Source organism: Bos indicus, chromosome 14 (genome assembly GCF_029378745.1).
Source record: "Bos indicus isolate NIAB-ARS_2022 breed Sahiwal x Tharparkar chromosome 14, NIAB-ARS_B.indTharparkar_mat_pri_1.0, whole genome shotgun sequence".
In the NCBI taxonomy this organism is placed as follows: Eukaryota; Metazoa; Chordata; class Mammalia; order Artiodactyla; family Bovidae; genus Bos; species Bos indicus.
The window spans coordinates 7817585-7825909 of record NC_091773.1 but is presented as its reverse complement, the minus strand read 5'-3'; the positions used below and the strand labels follow the sequence as shown (position 1 = coordinate 7825909).

The 8325-nt window shown below is 46.0% G+C and overlaps 1 long non-coding RNA gene across 1 annotated transcript in view; it reads left to right on the top strand.

The window, feature by feature from the left end:
• The first annotated feature begins 1775 nt into the window (after nt 1-1775).
• Nucleotides 1776-8325, top strand: part of LOC139186865 (uncharacterized) — a 70468-nt gene continuing 63918 nt past the window's right edge. The window contains exon 1 of the long non-coding RNA XR_011570473.1: nt 1776-2589. This is a non-coding gene — a long non-coding RNA (uncharacterized lncRNA). The remainder of the gene's footprint in view (nt 2590-8325) is intronic.

The window sequence follows — 8325 nt, the reverse complement described above, 5'->3', positions numbered from 1 at the left end:
TGTGAAGAAGGCTGAGCGCTGAAGAATTGATGCTTTTGAACTGTGGTGTTGGAGAAGACTCTTGAGAGTCCCTTGGTCTGCAAGGAGATCCAACCAGTCCATTCTGAAGGAGATCAGCCCTGGGATTTCTTTGGAGGGAATGATGCTGAAGATGAAACTCCAGTACTTTGGCCACCTCATGGGAAGGGTTGACTCATTGGAAAAGACTCTGATGCTGGGAGGGATTTGGGGCAGGAGGAGAAGGGGAAGACAGAGGATGAGATGGCTGGATGACATCACTGATTTGATGGACGTGAGTCTGAGTGAACTCCGGGAGTTGGTGATGGACAGGGAGGCCTGGCGTGCTGGGATTCATGGGGTCACAAAGAGTCGGACAGGACTGAGTGACTGATCTGATCTGAAAGTTCTCTTATCAGTCAGTGGGAGAGGGAGATTTGAAACTGAGCTTTATTCTTTATCAATTGAGCTCTGTTAGCCTAAATTAATTATTTCTACAGTTTATCTTCTCATTCACATGCTTATCTTAAAGTCCAACAGCTCTTTATTCAAATTCATTCTTTTATGCTTTGAGCTGTTTGACTTTTGGAAACCCCTTTAACCATTTTAAACTTCTATTTTCGTATTTCTAAGTTGGATTTGATAATTTCTAAAACCACTCTGGACTCTCATCTTTTATGTTTCTCTTTTGGAAAATCCAAAAGGGAAGAAATGGAGGTGAATGGCTAAGAGTCCCGGTATCCATCTTCATTGAGATCTCAGATTTCCTCTCTGAGATTCTGGTAGGTGTTTCACAAATATTCTCACAACTTACAAGAGAGGTATAATTATTACCATTACATAGCTGTAATCATTACAATTCTGCTAGGCTCAGTAACTAGACCCAGACTGAATTGTTTGTAAGTGGTGGAGAAGAGATTCAAATTCACTTCTGCTTACACCAAATACCATGGGCTTGTCACTCTGACTCTCCTGTAGGGAGGAGCTGATTAAACATGCAGACAAAGAGTAGTCTCAGACAATAGAGTTTATTTAGATATCCACATTGTTGAAAGGAAATACCATCAAAGATAGGATATCCGGGAAAGGGGTTATTGTTAGAGGAAAGAAAAAGATGGGGAGACAACAAGCAAATAAAAACAACCTAACAACAACAAAACAAGCGCAACTTGCAAACAGCACTTTTGCTGGATGGAAAAACTGAGAGTTGGCTGGGTTTCCCAGGTAGTCCAGTGGTAAAGAATCTGCCTGCCAGTGCAGGAGATGCAAGAGATCTGTGTTTGATCCCTCACTCAGGAAGATCCCCTGGAGGACAAAATGCAACCCACTCCAGTGTTCTTGCCTGAAACAACATTCCATGGACAGAGGAGCCTGGCCGGCTACAATCCATGGGTTCGCAAAGAGTCAGACTGAGTGACTGAGTACACACACACGCAAGAGTTAGCTAAGGTTTATTTTGTGTTTAACATATGATTGGGTCTTTCTGGTGCATGTAATAGTAGCACACTGGAACTAATGTGTTACAAGGATATAGTCGTACAGAGCTCAAGGTCATGGATTTAGCAACCCACTGAATTTGATTTAGCAACCCACTGAATTTGGCAACCCACTCCAGTACTCTTGCCTGGAAAATCCCATGGACAGAGGAGCGTGGTAGGGTACAGTCCATGGGGTCGCAAAGAGTTGGACACGACTGAGCAACATCACTCACTCACTTAAGAGGTTTGGAAGTGGGGATCCGAAGGGTCTCAGGCTTCTAACTATTGTCTCTACTTCTCTCTTCTGGTTTATTTTAACCTTTTATTCCTCCATGACAGACAGGCTTCCCCTGATCTACAGTCTTTAGGGTAGGACCTGGCTGTCCCATGAGTTCCTGGTTGGCATGCTTCACAGAGACCCAGCCACCCACAGAGGCTGACTTTCTCTCTTAACTCCCACTTACTGCCACGTCCAAGTTCCTCCAAAGACAGTGATTGGCCTGGTGTATTAAGGAAGCTGTCCACTTGGTCCAGTCAATCCTGGGTCTCCACTGTTTTGAAGCAGAGAGCAAGCAGTGACAGGCTGTAGAGGTTAGGAGCCTGGGAGGGCCCTGTGGTGTCCTGCCCAGGTGTCTGACCAGGAGTTGAAAATCTATCAGCCCTCTTCTGACACTGCCTTGCCTGCAATATTTTCCATTTTATAGGAGGAACATAGGACCTCTCGAGCCGATACGGTCTTCAGACAGGGCATGTCCACCTTCCCCCATCTAGGACATGTCTGAAGATCCTCTTGGCTCCTGACGTCCTTTTGGGCTGGTGTTGGCCTGTTTGGGGCTTGAATCACAGCTTAACTTCTTCCTCTTCTCTATTCTACATCCTTCCCATCTACCCTGCAAAGTTACCCTTCATTAAATTTTCTGTGTCCAAATTTCCATTTGCATCTGCTTCCTGGAGAACAGAACACATGGCAGCTGGCTCCCTGAGGTGCCTAGGAAAGAAGATGCTAAGGTGAGATTTGGAACTGCTTATCGGTGATGAGGTCTCCATCCTCATCCTCTGGGGTTCAGAGGAGCACAGAGGCCTGCAGCACCAGGCAAGAGAAGATTCACTGCTGGTAAGCTCGGATGGCTATTGCTGGGAGGGGACGCATTCATTGGTGTCATGTATCAGACGTCTTGTAAATATGGGGCAAAGAGTAAATAGAAGGGCAATGAAATAGAGTGACCATTGCTAAGCTCAAGAGATACTCTGGAAAACCATGGTGAAAAGGAAAGAGTGACTAAATTGGCAAATAAGAGCTAAGAAAGCAGGGATCTCCTGATCAGCATTGCAAAGAGGCTTTCAAGTACACAACAATAAAGCAGAGAAAGCTGAAGACATGTCAGAATTCTTGAAAGAAAAAGTAACAGATATTGTATATTAATGCACACATGTGGAACCTAGAAAAATGGTATAGGTGATCTTTTTTTAGCTTTTTCTTTTGTATTGGGGTATAGCCAATTAATAAACAATGTTGTGATAGTTTCAGATGGACAGTATCTATTCTCCTCTAAACCCCCCTCCCATCCAGGCTGCCACAGAACATTGAGCAGAGTTCCATGTGCTATCCAGTAGGTCCTCGTGATCCATTTTAAATATAGCAGTGTGTTCATGTCCATCCCAAACTCCCTAAGTATTTCGTGCCCCCTCCTTCCCCTTGGCAACCATAAATCCACTCTCTAACTCTGTGAGTCTCTTTCTGTTTTGTAAGTTAGTTCATTTGCATCATTTATTTTTAGATTCCACAGAAAAAGGAAGTCATAATGATATTTCTCCTTCTCTGTTTCACTTACTTCACTTGGTATGTTAGCTTCTGGGTTTATCCACGTTGCTGTAAATGGCATGATTTCATTCTTTTTAGTGGCTGAGTAATATTGCATTGAATATATGTACCACATCTTCTTTATCCATTCCTCTGTCGATGGGCATTTAGGCTGCTCTCATGTTCTGGCTATTGTAAACACTGCGGCAATGAACACTGTGGTGCATGGATCCTTTGGGATCATGTTTTTCTCCTGATAACATGCCCAGAAGTGGGATTGCAGGTCATATGGTAGCTCTATTTTTAAGTTTTCTTTTTTTTAAAGGAACCTCCATACTGTTCTCAACAGTTGCTGCGTTAGGGTACACTGGGTACCTTAATTTTTATTTCAAGGTCTGTTGCTAGGGTAACCATCATGCTACAGACCCCATCCTCCTGATGGGCAGAAGACCCCAGAATATAGTTACTGGACATCTACTCCCTAGACTCTCTCTCTATATACAGCCTGGAAGAGCAAATGATTTTCCTGAACCATATTAACAGTGCCACCAAGTTTCAGATGCAACTTCGTCTATCTTCAAAGCCATTGTTCTTCCTTTTATATCCCGCTGTTTTCCTATTTAATGCATATTTTTTAAATAATCAGTCTGTTGGCAAAGTGTCTAGATTTACAGGCAGAGAAAAACCAAGCTGATAGACAACAACTGCAGCGTGTAGCTGGAAACAGTTGGAACACTGTGTGTAAGACAATGAGCTGAGTGTTTGTGATTTGTTCATTCATTCTTTGATTTATTATCTAACAAGCCTTTATTAAGCCCTTACACCATGCCAGGCCCTAGGCTAGGTACTGCAGATACAGCAAGGATTAAAGCTTAGATTCTGAGTCCAAAAGTTTATGATCCAGCAGAACAGAATGGCTTGTAAACAAGTTAAGTGCAATAAATCATTTAAAGGCAGATAAAGGAAGGTGAAAGCTTCCATTTATAACCTATGAGAATAACCGAGCACCGTGTTTTGAAGTTGGAAGCCTGCAGGACTACTGTGCCCACCAGGATCAGGTAAATGCTGGAATTATCTGGTACAGAACAGGCGATTAAACTGATAACCCTCTTTCCCTTGTGCAACTGATCCCGGTGTGAGCCCGAATACCAGGAGGCATCCGGTGCCCCATGTTACAGAAAATCACAGCCAGGGCTTTGTGTGGGGTAGCTCGAGCAGGTGTGGCCCACTGACAACTTTTGAGCGACACAGAATGTGTTGGCAACATCGCCACTTTAATTTCTCCATTCGATGATGATTTCTAGTGCCAAGCATCATTTTTTTGAAGTCAGAAGCCTGCAGGACTACTGTGCCCACCAGGATCAGTTAAATGCTGGCATTATCTGGTATCCTTCCACTCAACGTTGGAAAGAGCACTGTTGTGTTAGGTGCTAATAAAACAAGAACACATGATCCACTTTTTTTTTTCTAGCACTGATTTCTGTATGTCCTGTGTTTCTATGTTTCTATATGCCCCACAAACATATGTGAATGTTTCTATAGTCTACAGCCGCTCTCCTACTTACTGGGCACCTATCAGAGCTTCCAATAGTAAAAGTTCAGGAAAGAAGAGCTGTTGGTTGCGTGGCAGGGTCCTCATGGAGAAAAGTCAAAGCATCCATATGCCCTCCCTTCCGTTCCACCTCCCCCACCCATACAGGTGGCTGGATGATGAGTTCAGGCTCCACTGTGCACAGCTCCAGCACGCCAGCTCCCTGGGCTCCATCCCCCTCCAGTGTGCATCCTCCATGCAGCCAGAGGTTGATAGGCGCAAGCTTTAGATTTCAGTTGGTGCAGGATTCCTCTTGGCCTCAGATGGCCCATCTATGCTGTTACTGTAGCATTCTGCATTCGTGACAGGGCCTCAACTTCTAAATCAAGTGATACTTTGCCTTTCATTCTGCTATCGTGTCTTGTATTTTGAACTTTTAATTTTGTATTGGGTATAGCCGATTAACAATCTTGTGATAGTTTCAGGTGAGCAGCAAGGGGACTCAGACATGCATATATGCACATCCATTCTCTCCCATACCCCGATCCCATCCAGGCTGCATGTAACATTAAGCAGAGTTCCATGTGCTATACAGTAAGTCCTCGTTGGTTATCCATTTAAAATGCATCTGCTATTATGTGTTTTTTTTTTTTAATTTTAATTGGAGGCTAATTACTGTACAATATTGTAGGGGTTTTTGCCAAACACTGACATGAATCCGCCATGGGTATACATGTGTCCCCATCCTGAACCCCTCTCCCATCTCCCTCCCCATCCCATCCCTCAGGGTCAACCCAGTGCACCAGCCCCGAGCACCCTGCCTCATGCATCGAACCTGGACTGGCAATCTATTTCACATATAATATTATACATGTTTCAATGCCATTCTCTCAAATCATCCCACCCTTGCCCTCTCCCACAGAGTCCAACAATCTGTTCTTTACATCTGTGTCTCATTTGCTATCTCTCATACAGGGTTATTGTTACCATCTTTCTAAATTCCATATATATGCGTTAGTATACTGTATTGGTGTTTTTCTTTCTGGCTTACTTCACTCTGTATAATAGGCTCCAGTTTCATCCACCTCATTAGAACTGATTCAGGTGTATTCTTTTTAATGGCTGAGTAACATTCTGTTGTGTATATGTACCACAGCTTTCTTATCCATTCGTCTGCTTTTGGACATCTAGGTTGCTTCCATGTCTTGGCTATTATAAACAGTGCTGTGATGAACATTGTGGTACACGTGTCTCTTTGAATTCTGGTTTCCTCGGTGTTTATGCCCAGCAGTAGGATTGCTGGGTCATATGGCAGTTCTATTTCCAGTTTTTTAAGGAATCTCCACACTGTTCTCCATAGTGGCTGTACTAGTTTGCATTCCCACCAACAGTGTAAGAGGGTTCCCTTTTCACCACACCCTCTCCAGAATTTATTGCTTGTAGACTTTTGGAGAGCAGCCATTCTGACCAGTGTGAGATGGTACCTCATTGTGGCTTTGATTTGCATTTATTATGTGTTGTGTCTACAAATTTTTTAGAATCCAAGGGAGAAAGAGGGGTCACTGGCGGGGCAGAAATCAGGTACTAATGCCTGAGTGCTCTTAGTACTACAGAAACAATTTCATTCTTGCAGCCAAGGCAAGAGCACATGAGTTGAGGGGGGAAACAGGCATGCTTCATCAAAACTGCTCCACATGCCAAGACAGGCATGCCAAACGCTCACATCCACCAACAGGCACTGGGCTCTGTGCCGGCCTGGGCACACTCACGAACCTCTAGCCTGGATGGACTTGTCCTTGTTATAGCCAAGACTGCATGGGTCTTACTGCCATGCTTGGCACAAATTCACTCCCAAATAAACAAAAGTGTTGATGCTTAATGTGGTTTAAGAATGGATACTCAGTAGACTGTCCCAAAAAGGATGATCACATATGTGACTCAGATGGATCCTCTATCATTCTCTGGGGGCTTCCCTCGTAGCTCAGTTGGTAAAGAATCTGCCTCCAATGCAGGAGACCCCAGTTCGATTCCTGGGTTGGGAAGATCCGAAGGAGAAGGGATAAGCTCCCACTCCAGTATGCTTGGGCTTGCCTTGTGGCTCAGCTGGTAAAGAATCCGCCTGCAATGTGGAGACCTGGGTTCGATCCCTGGGTTGGGAAGATCCCCTGGAGAAGGGAAAGGCTACCCACTCCAGTATTCTGGCCTGGAGAATTCCATGGACCATACAGTCCATGGGGTCACAAAGAGTCGGACACGACTGAGTGACTTTCACTTTCACTTATTCTCTGTGTGTGTTTTCACACATGTGCACACACACACATGTATCTGAGGTTTCCAGCAGAAGGGAATTACTCCTGCAGAGAAGGAGGCTGGCATTGGCATTTCTGTGAGTCCTGGGCTATCAAGAGAAGTACCAATTTGGAAAAAGGTCTAGAAATATCCTCTAAGAACAAGCTAGAAGAAGTTCCATGCAAAGAGGGGAGTAAGGGTCCATCACTGGGAAAGCTGAGCCCTGCTTCCTCCAGCCTCAGCCTCCTGCCATCTGGCCTCGCCCACCGCAGTGGCTCTGCCCACGGACCTGTGTATCTCCCATACCCGACTCCTCTGTCTTTCCTTGGCTCATGCCATCTCCCTTCCTGGAAAGCTGCCATATAGCCTCGCCTCAATTTGACGAGGGCCCCCTCCCCTGTGCTCCAGAGGCTGTGGGTGCCCCCCGGTCCCATCCCATCTCAGCTCGTCTGCAGCAGCAATAAGCAGCCACACCTGCTTCCAGCCACCGGCCCTTCCCTCCTGCTGCTTCTCTGCCCCACGGCTGCTTTTGGCAGAAGCCAGCTTCACAGAGCACAGGGCAGGTGTGAAGACTTCACACCTCCCGGAACAAACCCCAGTCAGCAAGGGGAAAGAGCATGTGAACATATGCCCAGCTTCCTGGGCCCTTGAGAGGACAATTCTGGGATGCATTTTACACAGTTGTCACCTGTGGGTACAGGGTCACCTGCCCACGAATGCCTCTTGAGTGGCTTTTGTTCCTCTGGAATCACCTTCCCCTGGATCTCACTTCCTCAGGGTCAGCTGGGTTGGGGGAAGTCCTGAGATGCCAGGTAAGATCTTCAAATTCCTCACAGCCTTAGCTGGTGGTGGCACCTGACAACTGGTGAGGGTCCTCTCCTCCAGGTGCTTCCCAGGCGATGCTAGGGGTGAAGAACTCACCTGTCAACGCAGGAGGCATAAGGGATGTGAGTTTGAACCCTGGGTCAAGAAGATCCCCTGGAGGAGGGCATGGCAACCCATTCCAATGTTCTTGCCTGGAGAATCCCATGGACAGAGGAGCCTGGAGGGCTACAGTCCACGGGTCACAAAGAGTTGGACAAGACTGAAGAGACTTAGCAGGCAGGCCTTTCTCAGAGCACTGCCCATCACAGCACGTAGCTCCATGCATCACAATGCCCTGTTTCCTGCCCTGCCCTCCCCGCTTCCCCAGACCCTGCGTTCCTGGCGGGGAGGCAGCTATGTCTTTG